Source organism: Lolium perenne, unplaced genomic scaffold (assembly GCF_019359855.2).
Source record: "Lolium perenne isolate Kyuss_39 unplaced genomic scaffold, Kyuss_2.0 unplaced63, whole genome shotgun sequence".
Taxonomy (NCBI): Eukaryota; Viridiplantae; Streptophyta; class Magnoliopsida; order Poales; family Poaceae; genus Lolium; species Lolium perenne.
This window is the reverse complement of record NW_027249021.1, coordinates 68,106-82,234: the sequence shown is the minus strand read 5'-3', so window position 1 is coordinate 82,234 and position 14,129 is coordinate 68,106. Positions and strand designations below refer to the sequence as shown.

The 14,129-nt window shown below is 49.5% G+C and overlaps 21 non-coding genes and 17 pseudogenes across 21 annotated transcripts; all 38 read right to left on the bottom strand.

Annotated features, from left to right (window-relative positions):
- Positions 1–18: 18 nt before the first annotated feature.
- Positions 19–133, bottom strand: LOC139834775 (5S ribosomal RNA; annotated as a pseudogene).
- A 186-nt stretch (positions 134–319) lies between these two features.
- Positions 320–438, bottom strand: LOC139834859 (5S ribosomal RNA). The gene has a single exon (XR_011750528.1). It is a non-coding gene; the product is annotated as a 5S ribosomal RNA (ribosomal RNA).
- A 187-nt stretch (positions 439–625) lies between these two features.
- LOC139834782 (5S ribosomal RNA) lies at positions 626–740 on the bottom strand (annotated as a pseudogene).
- A 186-nt stretch (positions 741–926) lies between these two features.
- On the bottom strand, positions 927–1,044 carry LOC139834735 (5S ribosomal RNA). Its single transcript, XR_011750448.1, has one exon. It is a non-coding gene; the product is annotated as a 5S ribosomal RNA (ribosomal RNA).
- Positions 1,045–1,232: 188 nt separating this feature from the next.
- On the bottom strand, positions 1,233–1,348 carry LOC139834845 (5S ribosomal RNA; annotated as a pseudogene).
- A 187-nt stretch (positions 1,349–1,535) lies between these two features.
- Positions 1,536–1,652, bottom strand: LOC139834794 (5S ribosomal RNA; annotated as a pseudogene).
- A 187-nt stretch (positions 1,653–1,839) lies between these two features.
- LOC139834732 (5S ribosomal RNA) lies at positions 1,840–1,957 on the bottom strand. The gene has a single exon (XR_011750431.1). It is a non-coding gene; the product is annotated as a 5S ribosomal RNA (ribosomal RNA).
- Positions 1,958–2,141: 184 nt separating this feature from the next.
- On the bottom strand, positions 2,142–2,257 carry LOC139834750 (5S ribosomal RNA). Its single transcript, XR_011750477.1, has one exon. It is a non-coding gene; the product is annotated as a 5S ribosomal RNA (ribosomal RNA).
- Positions 2,258–2,445: 188 nt separating this feature from the next.
- LOC139834751 (5S ribosomal RNA) lies at positions 2,446–2,564 on the bottom strand. Its single transcript, XR_011750478.1, has one exon. It is a non-coding gene; the product is annotated as a 5S ribosomal RNA (ribosomal RNA).
- Positions 2,565–2,752: 188 nt separating this feature from the next.
- On the bottom strand, positions 2,753–2,868 carry LOC127319463 (5S ribosomal RNA; annotated as a pseudogene).
- Positions 2,869–3,055: 187 nt separating this feature from the next.
- Positions 3,056–3,175, bottom strand: LOC139834759 (5S ribosomal RNA). The gene has a single exon (XR_011750494.1). It is a non-coding gene; the product is annotated as a 5S ribosomal RNA (ribosomal RNA).
- Positions 3,176–3,363: 188 nt separating this feature from the next.
- Positions 3,364–3,482, bottom strand: LOC139834851 (5S ribosomal RNA). Its single transcript, XR_011750518.1, has one exon. It is a non-coding gene; the product is annotated as a 5S ribosomal RNA (ribosomal RNA).
- A 188-nt stretch (positions 3,483–3,670) lies between these two features.
- On the bottom strand, positions 3,671–3,789 carry LOC127320026 (5S ribosomal RNA). The gene has a single exon (XR_007862902.2). It is a non-coding gene; the product is annotated as a 5S ribosomal RNA (ribosomal RNA).
- Positions 3,790–3,977: 188 nt separating this feature from the next.
- On the bottom strand, positions 3,978–4,078 carry LOC127320050 (5S ribosomal RNA; annotated as a pseudogene).
- Positions 4,079–4,264: 186 nt separating this feature from the next.
- LOC127320042 (5S ribosomal RNA) lies at positions 4,265–4,382 on the bottom strand (annotated as a pseudogene).
- A 185-nt stretch (positions 4,383–4,567) lies between these two features.
- On the bottom strand, positions 4,568–4,686 carry LOC127319969 (5S ribosomal RNA). Its single transcript, XR_007862847.2, has one exon. It is a non-coding gene; the product is annotated as a 5S ribosomal RNA (ribosomal RNA).
- A 188-nt stretch (positions 4,687–4,874) lies between these two features.
- On the bottom strand, positions 4,875–4,993 carry LOC127320148 (5S ribosomal RNA). Its single transcript, XR_007863023.2, has one exon. It is a non-coding gene; the product is annotated as a 5S ribosomal RNA (ribosomal RNA).
- Positions 4,994–7,070: 2,077 nt separating this feature from the next.
- Positions 7,071–7,185, bottom strand: LOC139834743 (5S ribosomal RNA). Its single transcript, XR_011750467.1, has one exon. It is a non-coding gene; the product is annotated as a 5S ribosomal RNA (ribosomal RNA).
- Positions 7,186–7,371: 186 nt separating this feature from the next.
- LOC139834799 (5S ribosomal RNA) lies at positions 7,372–7,487 on the bottom strand (annotated as a pseudogene).
- Positions 7,488–7,674: 187 nt separating this feature from the next.
- LOC139834771 (5S ribosomal RNA) lies at positions 7,675–7,792 on the bottom strand (annotated as a pseudogene).
- A 492-nt stretch (positions 7,793–8,284) lies between these two features.
- Positions 8,285–8,401, bottom strand: LOC139834860 (5S ribosomal RNA). The gene has a single exon (XR_011750529.1). It is a non-coding gene; the product is annotated as a 5S ribosomal RNA (ribosomal RNA).
- Positions 8,402–8,589: 188 nt separating this feature from the next.
- On the bottom strand, positions 8,590–8,707 carry LOC139834748 (5S ribosomal RNA). Its single transcript, XR_011750475.1, has one exon. It is a non-coding gene; the product is annotated as a 5S ribosomal RNA (ribosomal RNA).
- Positions 8,708–8,895: 188 nt separating this feature from the next.
- LOC139834733 (5S ribosomal RNA) lies at positions 8,896–9,011 on the bottom strand. Its single transcript, XR_011750436.1, has one exon. It is a non-coding gene; the product is annotated as a 5S ribosomal RNA (ribosomal RNA).
- A 188-nt stretch (positions 9,012–9,199) lies between these two features.
- Positions 9,200–9,316, bottom strand: LOC139834745 (5S ribosomal RNA). Its single transcript, XR_011750469.1, has one exon. It is a non-coding gene; the product is annotated as a 5S ribosomal RNA (ribosomal RNA).
- A 185-nt stretch (positions 9,317–9,501) lies between these two features.
- Positions 9,502–9,617, bottom strand: LOC139834758 (5S ribosomal RNA). Its single transcript, XR_011750490.1, has one exon. It is a non-coding gene; the product is annotated as a 5S ribosomal RNA (ribosomal RNA).
- Positions 9,618–9,801: 184 nt separating this feature from the next.
- Positions 9,802–9,918, bottom strand: LOC139834749 (5S ribosomal RNA). Its single transcript, XR_011750476.1, has one exon. It is a non-coding gene; the product is annotated as a 5S ribosomal RNA (ribosomal RNA).
- Positions 9,919–10,115: 197 nt separating this feature from the next.
- LOC139834806 (5S ribosomal RNA) lies at positions 10,116–10,231 on the bottom strand (annotated as a pseudogene).
- Positions 10,232–10,416: 185 nt separating this feature from the next.
- On the bottom strand, positions 10,417–10,532 carry LOC139834739 (5S ribosomal RNA). Its single transcript, XR_011750456.1, has one exon. It is a non-coding gene; the product is annotated as a 5S ribosomal RNA (ribosomal RNA).
- Positions 10,533–10,720: 188 nt separating this feature from the next.
- On the bottom strand, positions 10,721–10,834 carry LOC139834779 (5S ribosomal RNA; annotated as a pseudogene).
- A 188-nt stretch (positions 10,835–11,022) lies between these two features.
- On the bottom strand, positions 11,023–11,141 carry LOC139834853 (5S ribosomal RNA). The gene has a single exon (XR_011750522.1). It is a non-coding gene; the product is annotated as a 5S ribosomal RNA (ribosomal RNA).
- A 188-nt stretch (positions 11,142–11,329) lies between these two features.
- On the bottom strand, positions 11,330–11,448 carry LOC139834726 (5S ribosomal RNA). Its single transcript, XR_011750420.1, has one exon. It is a non-coding gene; the product is annotated as a 5S ribosomal RNA (ribosomal RNA).
- A 188-nt stretch (positions 11,449–11,636) lies between these two features.
- LOC139834791 (5S ribosomal RNA) lies at positions 11,637–11,753 on the bottom strand (annotated as a pseudogene).
- A 184-nt stretch (positions 11,754–11,937) lies between these two features.
- LOC139834754 (5S ribosomal RNA) lies at positions 11,938–12,055 on the bottom strand. The gene has a single exon (XR_011750484.1). It is a non-coding gene; the product is annotated as a 5S ribosomal RNA (ribosomal RNA).
- Positions 12,056–12,543: 488 nt separating this feature from the next.
- On the bottom strand, positions 12,544–12,658 carry LOC139834841 (5S ribosomal RNA; annotated as a pseudogene).
- A 184-nt stretch (positions 12,659–12,842) lies between these two features.
- On the bottom strand, positions 12,843–12,956 carry LOC139834793 (5S ribosomal RNA; annotated as a pseudogene).
- Positions 12,957–13,149: 193 nt separating this feature from the next.
- Positions 13,150–13,270, bottom strand: LOC139834813 (5S ribosomal RNA; annotated as a pseudogene).
- A 186-nt stretch (positions 13,271–13,456) lies between these two features.
- LOC139834819 (5S ribosomal RNA) lies at positions 13,457–13,573 on the bottom strand (annotated as a pseudogene).
- Positions 13,574–13,761: 188 nt separating this feature from the next.
- On the bottom strand, positions 13,762–13,880 carry LOC139834783 (5S ribosomal RNA; annotated as a pseudogene).
- Positions 13,881–14,129: the final 249 nt, after the last annotated feature.

The window sequence follows — 14,129 nt, the reverse complement described above, 5'->3', positions numbered from 1 at the left end:
GCGTGACGCAAAAAAGGAGGGATGCAACACGAGGACTTCCAGGAGGTAACCCATACAAGTACTACTCGCCCAAGCACGCTTAACTTCGGAGTTCGATGGGATCCGGTGCTTTAGTCTTGGTATGATCGCATCCGACATGTTATGCACTCATTTTCCCTTATGCTTGCTCCTCCCGCTCTTTGTCTGCTCTATTTTGTACCATGTCCATCCTCTTTTTCATCTGCACCACCGTTTCCCATCACCAATAGCCGAGCACGAGTGCCCGCAAAAAAATATCGTCCTAACTTCACCATGAATGTCGCCGCGTGACGCAAAAAGGAGGATGCAACACGAGGACTTCCCAGGAGGTCACCCATCCTAGTACTACTCTCGCCCAAGCACGCTTAACTTCGGAGTTATGATGGGATCCGGTGCTTTAGTGCTGGTATGATCGCATCCGACATGTTATGCACTCATTTTCCCTTATGCTTGCTTTTCCCGCTCTTTGTCTGCTCTATTTTGTACCATGTCCATCCTCTTTTTCATCTGCACCACCGTTTCCCATCACCAATAGCCGAGCACGAGTGCCCGCAAAAAATATCGTCCTAACTTCACCATGAATGTCGCCGCGTGACGCAAAAAAGGAGGGATGCAACACGAGGACTTCCCAGGAGGTCACCCATCCTAGTACTACTCTCGCCCAAGCACGCTTAACCGGAGTTGATGGGATCAGTGCTTTAGTGCTTGGTATGATCGCATCCGACATGTTATGCACTCATTTTCCCTTATGCTTGCTTTTCCCGCTCTTTGTCTGCTCTATTTTGTACCATGTCCATCCTCTTTTTCATCCGCACCACCGTTTCCATCACCAATAGCCGAGCACGAGTACCCGCAAAAAATATCATCCTAACTTCACCATGAATGTCGCCGCGTGACGCAAAAAAGGAGGGATGCAACACGAGGACGTCCCAGAGGTCACCCATCCTAGTACTACTCTCGCCCAAGCACGCTTAACTTCGGAGTTACGATGGGATCCGGTGCTTTAGTGCCGGTATGATCGCATCCGACATGTTATGCACTCATTTTCCCTTATGCTTTCTTTTCCCGCTCTTTGTCTGCTCTATTTTGTACCATGTCCATCCTCTTTTTCATCCGCACCACCGTTTCCCATCACCAATAGCCGAGCACGAGTGCCCGCAAAAAAATATCGTCCTAACTTCACCATGAATGTCGCCGCGTGACGCAAAAAAGGAGGGATGCAACACGAGGACTTCCAGGAGGTCACCCATCCTAGTACTACTCGCCCAAGCACGCTTAACCGGAGTTCGATGGGATCCGGTTGCTTTAGTCTTTGAGTATGATCGCATCCGACATGTTATGCACTCATTTTCCCTTATGCTTGCTTTTCCCGCTCTTTGTCTGCTCTATTTTGTACCATGTCCATCCTCTTTTTCATCCGCACCACCGTTTCCCATCACCAATAGCCGAGCACGAGTGCCCGCAAAAAATATCGTCCTAACTTCACCATGAATGTCGCCGCGTGGCGCAAAAAAGGAGGGATGCAACACGAGGACTTCCCGGAGGTCACCCATCCTAGTACTACTCTCGCCCAAGCACGCTTAACCGGAGTTCGATGGGGATCCGGTGCTTTAATCTTTGGTATGATCGCATCCGACATGTTATGCACTCATTTTCCCTTATGCTTGCTCCTCCCGCTCTTTGTCCGCTCTATTTTGTACCATGTCCATCCTCTTTTTCATCCGCACCACCGTTTCCCATCACCAATAGCCGAGCACGAGTGCCCGCAAAAAATATCATCCTAACTTCACCATGAATGTCGTCGCGTGACGCAAAAAAGGAGGGATGCAACACGAGGACTTCCCAGAGGTCACCCATCCTAGTACTACTCTCGCCCAAGCACGCTTAACTTCGGAGTTACGATGGGATCCGGTGCTTTAGTGCCGGTATGATCGCATCCGACATGTTATGCACTCATTTTCCCTTATGCTTGCTCCTCCCGCTCTTTGTCTTGCTCTATTTTGTACCATGTCCATCCTCTTTTTCATCCGCACCACCGTTTCCCATCACCAATAGCGAGCACGAGTGCCCGCAAAAATATCGTCCTAACTTCACCATGAATGTCGCCGCGTGACGCAAAAAGGAGGATGCAACACGAGGACTTCCAGTGAGGTCACCCATCCTAGTACTACTCTCGCCCAAGCACGCTTAACCGAGTTCTGATGGGATCCGGTGCTTTAGTGCAGGTATGATCGCATCCGACATGTTATGCACTCATTTTCCCTTATGCTTGCTCCTCCCGCTCTTTGTCTGCTCTATTTTGTACCATGTCCATCCTCTTTTTCATCCGCACCACCGTTTCCCATCACCAATAGCCGAGCACGAGTGCCCGCAAAAAAATATCGTCCTAACTTCACCATGGGACTCGCCGCGGCACGCAATAAAGGAGGGATGCACCACGAGGACTTCCCAGGAGGTCACCCATCCTAGTACTACTCTCGCCCAAGCACGCTTAACTTCGAGTTCGATGGGATCCGGTGCTTTAGTGCTTTGGTATGATCGCATCCGACATGTTATGCACTCATTTTCCCTTATGCTTGCTTTTCCCGCTCTTTGTCTCGCTCTATTTTGTACCATGTCCATCCTCTTCTTCATCCGCACCACTGTTTCCCATCACCAATAGCCGAGCACGAGTGCCCGCAAAAAATATCGTCCTAACTTCACCATGAATGTCGCCGCGTGGCGCAAAAAAGGAGGGATGCAACACGAGGACTTCCAGGAGGTCACCCATCCTAGTACTACTCTCGCCCAAGCACGCTTAACCGGAGTTCGATGGGATCCGGTGCTTTAGTCTTTGGTATGATCGCATCCAACATGTTATGCACTCATTTTCCCTTATGCTTGCTCCTCCCGCTCTTTATACGCTTCTATTTTGTACCATGTCCATCCTCTTTTTCATCCGCACCACCGTTTCCCATCACCAATAGCGAGCACGAGTGCCCGCAAAAAATATCGTCCTAACTTCACCATGAATGTCGCCGCGTGACGCAAAAAAGGAGGGATGCAACACGAGGACTTCCTGTGAGGTCACCCATCCTAGTACTACTCTCGCCCAAGCACGCTTAACTTCGGAGTTCGATGGGATCCGGTGCTTTAGTCTTTGAGTATGATCGCATCCGACATGTTATGCACTCATTTTCCCTTATGCTTGCTTTTCCCGCTCTTTGTCTGCTCTATTTTGTACCATGTCCATCCTCTTTTTCATCTGCACCACCGTTTCCCATCACCAATAGCCGAGCACGAGTGCCCGCAAAAAAATATCGTCCTAACTTCACCATGAATGTCGCCGCGTGACGCAAAAAAGGAGGGATGCAACACGAGGACTTCCAAGGAGGTCACCCATCCTAGTACTACTCTCGCCCAAGCACGCTTAACTTCGGAGTTCTGATGGGATCCAGTGCTTTAGTGCTGGTATGATCGCATCCGACATGTTATGCACTCATTTTCCCTTATGCTTGCTTTTCCCGCTCTTTGTCTGCTCTATTTTGTACCATGTCCATCCTCTTTTTCATCCGCACCACCGTTTCCCATCACCAATAGCCGAGCACGAGTGCCCGCAAAAAAATATCAACCAAACTTCACAATGATATTCGCCGCGTGACGCAAAAAAGGAGGGATGCAACACGAGGACTTCCCAGGAGGTCACCCATCCTAGTACTACTCTCGCCCAAGCACGCTTAACTTCGGAGTTCTGATGGGATCCGGTGCTTTAGTGCTGGTATGATCGCATCCGACATGTTATGCACTCATTTTCCCTTATGCTTGCTTTTCCCGCTCTTTGTCTGCTCTATTTTGTACCATGTCCATCCTCTTTTTCATCCGCACCACCGTTTCCCATCACCAATAGCCGAGCACGAGTGCCCGCAAAAAAATATCGTCCTAACTTCACCATGAATGTCGCCGCGTGACGCAAAAAAGGAGGGATGCAACACGAGGACTTCCCAGGAGGTCACCCATCCTAGTACTACTCTCGCCCAAGCACGCTTAACTTCGGAGTTCTGATGCTGGTATGATCGCATCCGACATGTTATGCACTCATTTTACCTTATGCTTGCTCCTCCCGCTCTTTGTCTGCTCTATTTTGTACCATGTCCATCCTCTTTTTCATCCGCACCACCGTTTCCCATCACCAATAGCCGAGCACGAGTGCCCGCAAAAAATATCGTCCTAACTTCACCATGAATGTCGCCGCGTGACGCAAAAATGTGGGAAGCAACACGAGGACTTCCTCAGGAGGTCACCCATCCTAGTACTACTCTCGCCCAAGCACGCTTAACCGGAGTTCGATGGGATCCGGTGCTTTAGTCTTAGGTATGATCGCATCCGACATGTTATGCACTCATTTTCCCTTATGCTTGCTCCTCCCGCTCTTGTCCGCTCTATTTTGTACCATGTCCATCCTCTTTTTCATACGAACAACCGTTTCCCATCACAAATAGCCGAGCACGAGTGCCGCAAAAAATATCATCCTAACTTCACCATGAATGTCGCCGCGTGACGCAAAAAAGGAGGGATGCAACACGAGGACTTCCCAGGAGGTCACCCATCCTAGTACTACTCTCGCCCAAGCACGCTTAACTCTGGAGTTCTGATGGGATCCGGTGCTTTAGTGCTGGTATGATCGCATCCGACATGTTATGCACTCATTTTCCCTTATGCTTGCTCCTCCCGCTCTTTGTCTGCTCTATTTTGTACCATGTCCATCCTCTTTTTCATCCGCACCACCGTTTCCCATCACCAATAGCCGAGCACGAGTGCCCGCAAAAAAATATCGTCCTAACTTCACCATGAATGTCGCCGCGTGACGCAAAAAAGGAGGGATGCAACACGAGGACTTCCCAGGAGGTCACCCATCCTAGTACTACTCTCGCCCAAGCACGCTTAACTTCGGAGTTCTGATGGGATCCGGTGCTTTAGTGCTGGTATGATCGCATCCGACATGTTATGCACTCATTTTCCCTTATGCTTGCTCCTCCCGCTCTTTGTCTGCTCTATTTTGTACCATGTCCATCCTCTTTTTCATCTGCACCACCGTTTCCCATCACCAATAGCCGAGCACGAGTGCCCGCAAAAAAATATCGTCCTAACTTCACCATGAATGTCGCCGCGTGACGCAAAAAAGGAGGGATGCAACACGAGGACTTCCCAGGAGGTCACCCATCCTAGTACTACTTGATGGCGTGTATTTCACACGTTCGTTGGGCAACCCCAAGAGGAAGGTATGATGCGCACAGCAGCAAGTTTTCCCTCAGAAAGAAACCAAGGTTTATCGAACCAGGAGGAGCCAAGAAGCACGTTGAAGGTTGATGGCGGCGGGATGTAGTGCGGCGCAACACCAGTGATTCCGGCGCCAACGTGGAACCTGCACAACACAACCAAAGTACTTTGCCCCAACGAAACAGTGAGGTTGTCAATCTCACCGGCTTGCTGTAACAAAGGATTAACCGTATTGTGTGGAAGATGATTGTTTACGGAAAACTTGATGGGAACAAGTATTAGATTGTATTTCGGTAAGAGAATTGGACCGGGGTCCACAGTTCACTAGAGGTGTCTCTCCCATAAGACGAACAGCATGTTGGGTGAACAAATTACAGTTGGGCAATTGACAAATAAAGAGAGCATGACAATGCACATACATATCATGATGAGTATAGTGAGATTTAATTGGGCATTACGACAAAGTACATGACCGTCATTCATTTGCATCTATGCCTAAAAAGTCCACCTTGAGTTATCATCCGAACCCCCTCAGGTATTAAGTTGCTAACAACGAGACAATTGCATTAAGTATGGTGCGTAATGTAACTAGTGACTACATCCTTGAACATAGCACTAATGTTTTATCCCTAGTGGCAACGGCACAACACAACCTTAGAACTTTGCATCACTTGTCCCGGTGTCAATGCGAGGCATGAACCCACTATCGAGCATAAGTACTCCCTCTTGGAGTTACAAGCATCTACTTGGCGAGCATCTACTAGTAACGGAGAGAGCATGCAAGATCATAAACAACACATAAGCATAACTTTGATAATCAACATAACAAGTATTCTCTATTCATCGGATCCCAACAAACGCAACATATAGAATTACGGATAGATGATCTTGATCATGTTAGGCAGCTCACAAGATCCGACAATGATAGCACAATGGGAGAAGACAACCATCTAGCTACTGCTATGGACCCATAGTCCAGGGGGTAGACTACTCACACATCACACCGGAGGCGACCATGGCGGCGTAGAGTCCTCCAGGAGATGATTCCCCTCTCGTGAGGTGCTCGAGGCGATCTCTGGATCCCGAGATGGGATCGGCGGCGGCGGCGTCTCCCGGAAGGTTTTCCGTATCGTGGCTCTCGGTGCGGGGGTTTCGTCACGGAGACTTTTTATAGGCGGAAGGAGCAGGTCAAGAGGCGGCACGGGGCCCCACACCACGTGCCGGCGCGCCAAGGGGGCCGCGCCGCCTATGGTGTGGCCTCCGTGGCCCCTCTTAAATCGTCTCCTTCGGACTTCCGGGAAGCTTCGTGAGAAAATAGGCCCACGGGCTTTGATTTCGTCAATTCCGAGAATATTTCCTTACTAGGATTTGAGAAACCAAAAACAGAAAACAAAGAATCGGCACTTAGGCATCTTGTTAATAGGTTAGTTCCAGAAAATGCACGAATATGACATAAAGTGTGCATAAAACATGTAGATAACATCAATAATGCGGCATGGAACATAAGAAATTATCGATACGTCGGAGACGTATCACTACTCTCGCCCAAGCACGCTTAACTTCGGAGTTAGATGGGAGCCGGAGCTTTAGTGCTGGTATGATCGCATCCGACATGTTATGCACTCATTTTCCCATAGGCTTGCTCCTCCCGCTCTTTGTCTGCTCTATTTTGGACCATGGCCATCCTCTTTTTCATCCGCACCACCGTTTCCCATCACCAATAGCCGAGCACGAGTGCCGCAAAAAAATATCGTCCTAACTTCACCATGAATGTCGCCGCGTGGCGCAAAAAAGGAGGGATGCAACACGAGGACTTCCCGGAGGTCACCCATCCTAGTACTACTCTCGCCCAAGCACGCTTAACCGGAGTTCGATGGGATCCGGTGCTTTAGTGCTGGTATGATCGCATCCGACATGTTATGCACTCATTTTCCCTTATGCTTGCTCCTCCCGCTCTTTATGCGCTCTATTTTGTACCATGTCCATCCTCTTTTTCATCCGCACCACCGTTTCCCATCACCAATAGCCGAGCACGAGTGCCCGCAAAAAAATATCGTCCTAACTTCACCATGAATGTCGCCGCGTGACGCAAAAAGGAGGATGCAACACGAGGACTTCCCGGAGGTCACCCATCCTAGTACTACTCTCGCCAAGCACGCTTAACTTCGGAGTTGATGGGATCCGGTGCTTTAGTCTTTGGTATGATCGCATCCGACATGTTATGCACTCATTTTCCCTTATGCTTGCTCCTCCCGCTCTTTGTCTGCTCTATTTTGTACCATGTCCATCCTCTTTTTCATCCGCACCACCGTTTCCCATCACCAATAGCCGAGCCACAGACCCCGCAAAAAAGTATCGACCTAACTTCACCATGAATGTCGCCGCGTGGCGCAAAAAGGAGGGATGCAACACGAGGACTTCCAGGAGGTCACCCATCCTAGTACTACTCTCGCCCAAGCACGCTTAACCGGAGTTACGATGGGATCCGGTGCTTTAGTGCTTTGGTATGATCGCATCCGACATGTTATGCACTCATTTTCCCTTATGCTTGCTCCTCCGCTCTTTATCTGCTCTATTTTGTACCATGTCCATCCTCTTTTTCATCTCGCACCACCGTTTCCCATCACCAATAGCCGAGCACGAGTGCCCGCAAAAAATATCGTCCCAACTTCACCATGAATGTCGCCGCGTGACGCCAAAAAGGAGGATGCAACACGAGGACTTCCCAGGAGGTCACCCATCCTAGGACTATTATTACCCAAGCACCCTTAACTTCGGAGTTATGATGGGTTGAGTTGATTTATTTCTTGTTTTATAGCTTCCGACATGTTATGCACTCATTTTCCCTTATGCTTGCTCCTCCCGCTCTTTGTCTGCTCTATTTTGTACCATGTCCATCCTCTTTTTCATCCGCACCACCGTTTCCCATCACCAATAGCCGAGCACGAGTGCCCGCAAAAAAATATCGTCCTAACTTCACCATGAATGTCGCCGCGTGACGCAAAAAAGGAGGATGCAACACGAGGACTTCCCAGGAGGTCACCCATCCTAGTACAACTCGCCCAAGCACGCTTAACTTCGGAGTTCTGATGGGATCCGGTGCTTTAGTGCTGGTATGATCGCATCCGACATGTTATGCACTCATTTTCTCTTATGCTTGCTCCTCCCGCTCTTTGTCTGCTCTATTTTGTACCATGTCCATCCTCTTTTTCATCCGCACCACCGTTTCCCATAACCAATAGCCGAGCACGAGTGCCCGCAAAAAAATATCGTCCTAACTTCACCATGAATGTCGCCGCGTGACGCAAAAAAGGAGGGATGCAACACGAGGACTTCCAAGGAGGTCACCCATCCTAGTACTACTCTCGCCCAAGCACGCTTAACTTCAGAGTTACGATGGGATCGGTGCTTTAGTGCTGGTATGATCGCTTCCGACATGTTATGCACTCATTTTCCCTTATGCTTGCTCCTCCCGCTCTTTGTCTGCTCTATTTTGTACCATGTCCATCCTCTTTTTCATCCACACCACCGTTTCCCATCACCAACAGTCGAGCACGAGTGCCCGCAAAAAAATATCGTCCTAACTTCACCATGAATGTCGCCGCGTGACGCAAAAAAGGAGGGATGCAACACGAGGACTTCCCAGGAGGTCACCCATCCTAGTACTACTCTCGCCCAAGCACGCTTAACCGGAGTTCGATGGGATCCGGTGCTTTAGTGCTGGTATGATCGCATCCGACATGTTATGCACTCATTTTCCCTTATGCTTGCTCCTCCCGCTCTTTGTCTGCTCTATTTTGTACCATGTCCATCCTCTTTTTCATCCGCACCACCGTTTCCCATCACCAATAGCCGAGCATGAGTGCCCGCAAAAAAATATCGTCCTAACTTCACCATGAATGTCGCCGCGTGACGCAAAAAAGGAGGGATGCAACACGAGGACTTCCAGGAGGTCACCCATCCTAGTACTACTCTCGCCCAAGCACGCTTAACTTCGGGTTACGATGGGATCCGGTGCTTTAGTGCTGGTATGATCGCATCCGACATGTTATGCACTCATTTTCCCTTCTGCTTGCTCCCCCCGCTCTTTGTCTGCTCTTTTGGGTCGCATGTCGCTCCTACTTTACATCCCCACCACCGTTTCCCATCACCAATAGCCGAGCACGAGTGCCCGCAAAAAAATATCGTCTAACTTCACCATGAATGTCGCCGCGTGACGCAAAAAGGAGGATGCAACACGAGGACTTCCAGGAGGTCACCCATCCTAGTACTACTCTCGCCCAAGCACGCTTAACCGGAGTTACGATGGGATCCGGTGCTTTAGTGCCGGTATGATCGCATCCGACATGTTATGCACTCATTTTCCCTTATGCTTGCTCCTCCCGCTCTTTATCTGCTCTATTTTGTACCATGTCCATCCTCTTTTTCATCCGCACCACCGTTTCCCATCACCAATAGCTTCGAACACGAGTGCCTAAAAAAATATCGTCCTAACTTCACCATGAATGTCGCGTGGCGCAAAAAGGAGGGATGCAACACGAGGACTTCCAGGGAGGTCACCCATCCTAGTACTACTCTCGCCCAAGCACGCTTAACCGGAGTTCTGATGGGATCCGGTGCTTTATTGCTGTTATGATCGCATCCGACATGTTATGCACTCATTTTCCCTTATGCTTGCTCCTCCCGCTCTTTATCTCGCTCTATTTTGTACCATGTCCATCCTCTTTTCATCCGCACCACCGTTTCCCATCACCAATAGCGAAACACCAGTGCCCGCATAAAAAAATATAAATCCCTAACTTCACCGCCAGATATGCATAGCGCGCGTGGCGCAAAAAAGGAGGATGCAACACGAGGACTTCCCAGAGGTCACCCATCCTAGTACTACTCTCGCCTTCAAGCACGCTTAACCGGAGTTGATGGGATCCGGTGCTTTAGTGCTGGTATGATCGCATCGACAAGTTATGCACTCATTTTCCCTTATGCTTGCTCCTCCCGCTCTTTATCTGCTCTATTTTGTACCATGTCCATCCTCTTTTTCATCCGCACCACCGTTTCCCATCACCAATAGCGAGCACGAGTGCCCGCAAAAAATTTCGTCCTAACTTCACCATGAATGTCGCGGCGTGGCGCAAAAAAGGAGGGATGCAACACGAGGACTTCCAGAGAGGTCACCCATCCTAGTACTACTCTCGCCCAAGCACGCTTAACCGGAGTTCGATGGGATCCGGTGCTTTAGTGCTGGTATGATCGCATCCGACATGTTATGCACTCATTTTCCCTTATGCTTGCTCCTCCCGCTCTTTATGCGCTCTATTTTGTACCATGTCCATCCTCTTTTTCATCCGCACCACCGTTTCCCATCACCAATAGCCGAGACACGAGTGCGCAAAAAAAATATCGTCCTAACTTCACCATGAATGTCGCCGCGTGGCGCAAAAAAGGAGGGGTGCAACACGAGGACTTCCAGAGGTCACCCATCCTAGTACTACTCTCGCCCAAGCACGCTTAACTTGAGTTCGATGGGATCCGGTGCTTTAGTGCTGGTATGATCGCATCCGACATGTTATGCACTCATTTTCCCTTATGCTTGCTCCTCCCGCTCTTTGTCTGCTCTATTTTGTACCATGTCCATCCTCTTTTTCATCCGCACCACCGTTTCCCATCACCAATAGCCAAGCACGAGTGCCCGCAAAAAAATATCGTCCTAACTTCACCATGAATGTCGCCGCGTGACGCAAAAAAGGAGGGATGCAACACGAGGACTTCCCAGGAGGTCACCCATCCTAGTACTACTCTCGCCCAAGCACGCTTAACTTCGGAGTTCTGATGGGATCCGGTGCTTTAGTGCTTGTATGATCGCATCCCACATGTTATGCACTCATTTTCCCTTATGCTTGCTCCTCCCGCTCTTTGTCTGCTCTATTTTGTACCATGTCCATCCTCTTTTTCATCCGCACCACCGTTTCCCATCACCAATAACCGAGCACGAGTGCCCGCAAAAAAATATCGTCCTAACTTCACCATGAATGTCGCCGCATGACGCAAAAAAGGAGGGATGCAACACGAGGACTTCCCAGGAGGTCACCCATCCTAGTACTACTCTCGCCCAAGCAAGCTTAACTTCGGAGTTCTGATGGGATCCGGTGCTTTAGTGCTGGTATGATGGCATCCGACATGTTATGCACTCATTTTCCCTTATGCTTGCTCCTCCCGCTCTTTGTCTGCTCTATTTTGTACCATGTCCATCCTCTTTTTCATCCGCACCACCATTTCCCATCACCAATAGTCGAGCACGAGTGCCCGCAAAAAAATATCGTCCTAACTTCACCATGAATGTCGCCGCGTGACGCAAAAAAGGGGGGATGCAACACGAGGACTTCCCAGGAGGTCACCCATCCTAGTACTACTCTCGCCCAAGCACGCTTAACGGAGAGTTGATGGGATCCGGTGCTTTAGTCTTTGGTATGATCGCATCCGACATGTTATGCACTCATTTTCCCTTATGCTTGCTCCTCCCGCTCTTTATACGCTCTATATTGTACCATGTCCATCCTCTTTTTCATCCGCACCATCGTTTCCCATCACCAATAGCCGAGCACGAGTGCCGCAAAAAAATATCGTCCTAACTTCACCATGAATGTCGCCGCGTGACGCAAAAGGAGGATGCAACACGAGGACTTCCCAGGAGGTCACCCATCCTAGTACTACTCTGCCCATTCACGCTTAACTTCGGAGTTACGATGGGATCCGGTGCTTTAGTGCTGGTATGATCGCATCCGACATGTTATGCACTCATTTTCCCTTATGCTTGCTCCTCCCGCTCTTTATCTGCTCTATTTTGTACCATGTCCATCCTCTTTTTCATCCGCACCACCGTTTCCCATCACCAATGATCGAGCACGAGTGCCCGCAAAAAAATATCGTCCTAACTTCACCATGAATGTCGCCGCGTGATGCAAAGGAGGGATGCAACACAAGGACTTCCCAGAGGTCACCCATCCTAGTACTACTCGCCTGCACGCTTAACCGGAGTTACGATGGGATCCGGTGCTTTAGTCTTTGGTATGATCGCATCCGACATGTTATGCACTCATTTTCCCTTATGCTTGCTCCTCCCGCTCTTTGTCTGCTCTATTTTGTACCATGTCCATCCTCTTTTTCATCCGCACCACCGTTTCCCATCACCAATAGCCGAGCACGAGTGCCCGCAAAAAAAAATATCGTCCTAACTTCACCATGAATGTCGCCGCGTGACGCAAAAAAGGAGGGATGCAACACGAGGACTTGGGAGGTCACCCATCCTAGTACTACTCTGCCCAAGCACGCTTAACCGGAGTTCCGATGGGATCAGGTGCTTTAGTGCTTTGGTATGATCGCATCCGACATGTTATGCACTCATTTTCCCTTATGCTTGCTCCTCCCGCTCTTTATGCGCTCTATTTTGTACCATGTCCATCCTCTTTTTCATCCGCACCACCGTTTCCCATACCAATAGCCAAGCACAGTGCCCGCAAAAAAATATCGTCCTAACTTCACCATGAATGTCGCGCGTGACGCAAAAAGGAGGGATGCAACACGAGGACTTCCCGGAGGTCACCCATCCTAGTACTACTCGCCCAAGCACGCTTAACCGGAGTTACGATGGGATCCGGTGCTTTAGTGCTTGTATGATCGCATCCCACATGTTATGCACTCATTTTCCCTTATGCTTGGTCCTCTCCACGCTCTTTATCTCCGCTCTATTTTGTACCATGTCCATCCTCTTTTTCATCCGCACCACCGTTTCCCATCACCAATAGCCGAGCACGAGTGCCCGCAAAAAAATATCGTCCTAACTTCACCATGAATGTCGCCGCGTGACGCAAAAAAGGAGGGATGCAACACGAGGGACTTCCCGGGAGGTCACCCATCCTAGTACTACTCTCGCCCAAGCAAGCTTAACTTCGGAGTTACGATGGGATCGGTGCTTTTAGTCTTTGGTATGATCGCATCAAACATGTTATGCACTCATTTTCCCTTATGCTTGCTCCTCCCGCTCTTTGTCTGCTCTATTTTGTACCATGTCCATCCTCTTTTTCATCCGCACCACCATTTCCCATCACCAATAGTCGAGCACGAGTGCCGCAAAAAAATATCGTCCTAACTTCACCATGAATGTCGCCGCGTGACGCAAAAAGGAGGGATGCAACACGAGGACTTCCCCGGAGGTCACCCTTCCTAGTACTACTCTCGCCCAAGCACGCTTAACCGGAGTTGATGGGATCCGGTGCTTTTAGTCTTTGGTATGATCGCATCCAGACATGTTATGCACTCATTTTCCCTTATGCTTGCTCCTCCCGCTCTTTGTACTGCTCTATTTTGTACCATGTCCATCCTCTTTTTCATCCGCGCACCATCGTTTCCCATCACCAATAGCCGAGCACAGTGCCGCAAAAAATATCGTCCTAACTTCACCATGAATGTCGCGCGTGGCGCAAAAAAGGAGGGATGCAACACGAGGACTTCTCAGGAGGTCACCCATCCTAGTACTACTCTCGCCCAAGCACGCTTAACTTTGGAGTTACGATGGGATCGGTGCTTTAGTCTTTGGTATGATCGCATCCGACATGTTATGCACTCATTTTCCCTTATGCTTGCTCCTCCGCTCTTTATCTCTCTATTTTGTACCATGTCCATCCTCTTTTCATCCGCACCACCGTTTCCCATCACCAATAGTCGAGCACGAGTGCCCGCAAAAAAATATCGTCCTAACTTCACCATGAATGTCGCCGCGTGATGCAAAAAGGAGGGATGCAACACAAGGACTTCCCGAGGAGGTCACCCATCCTAGTACTACTCTACTTCAAACACGC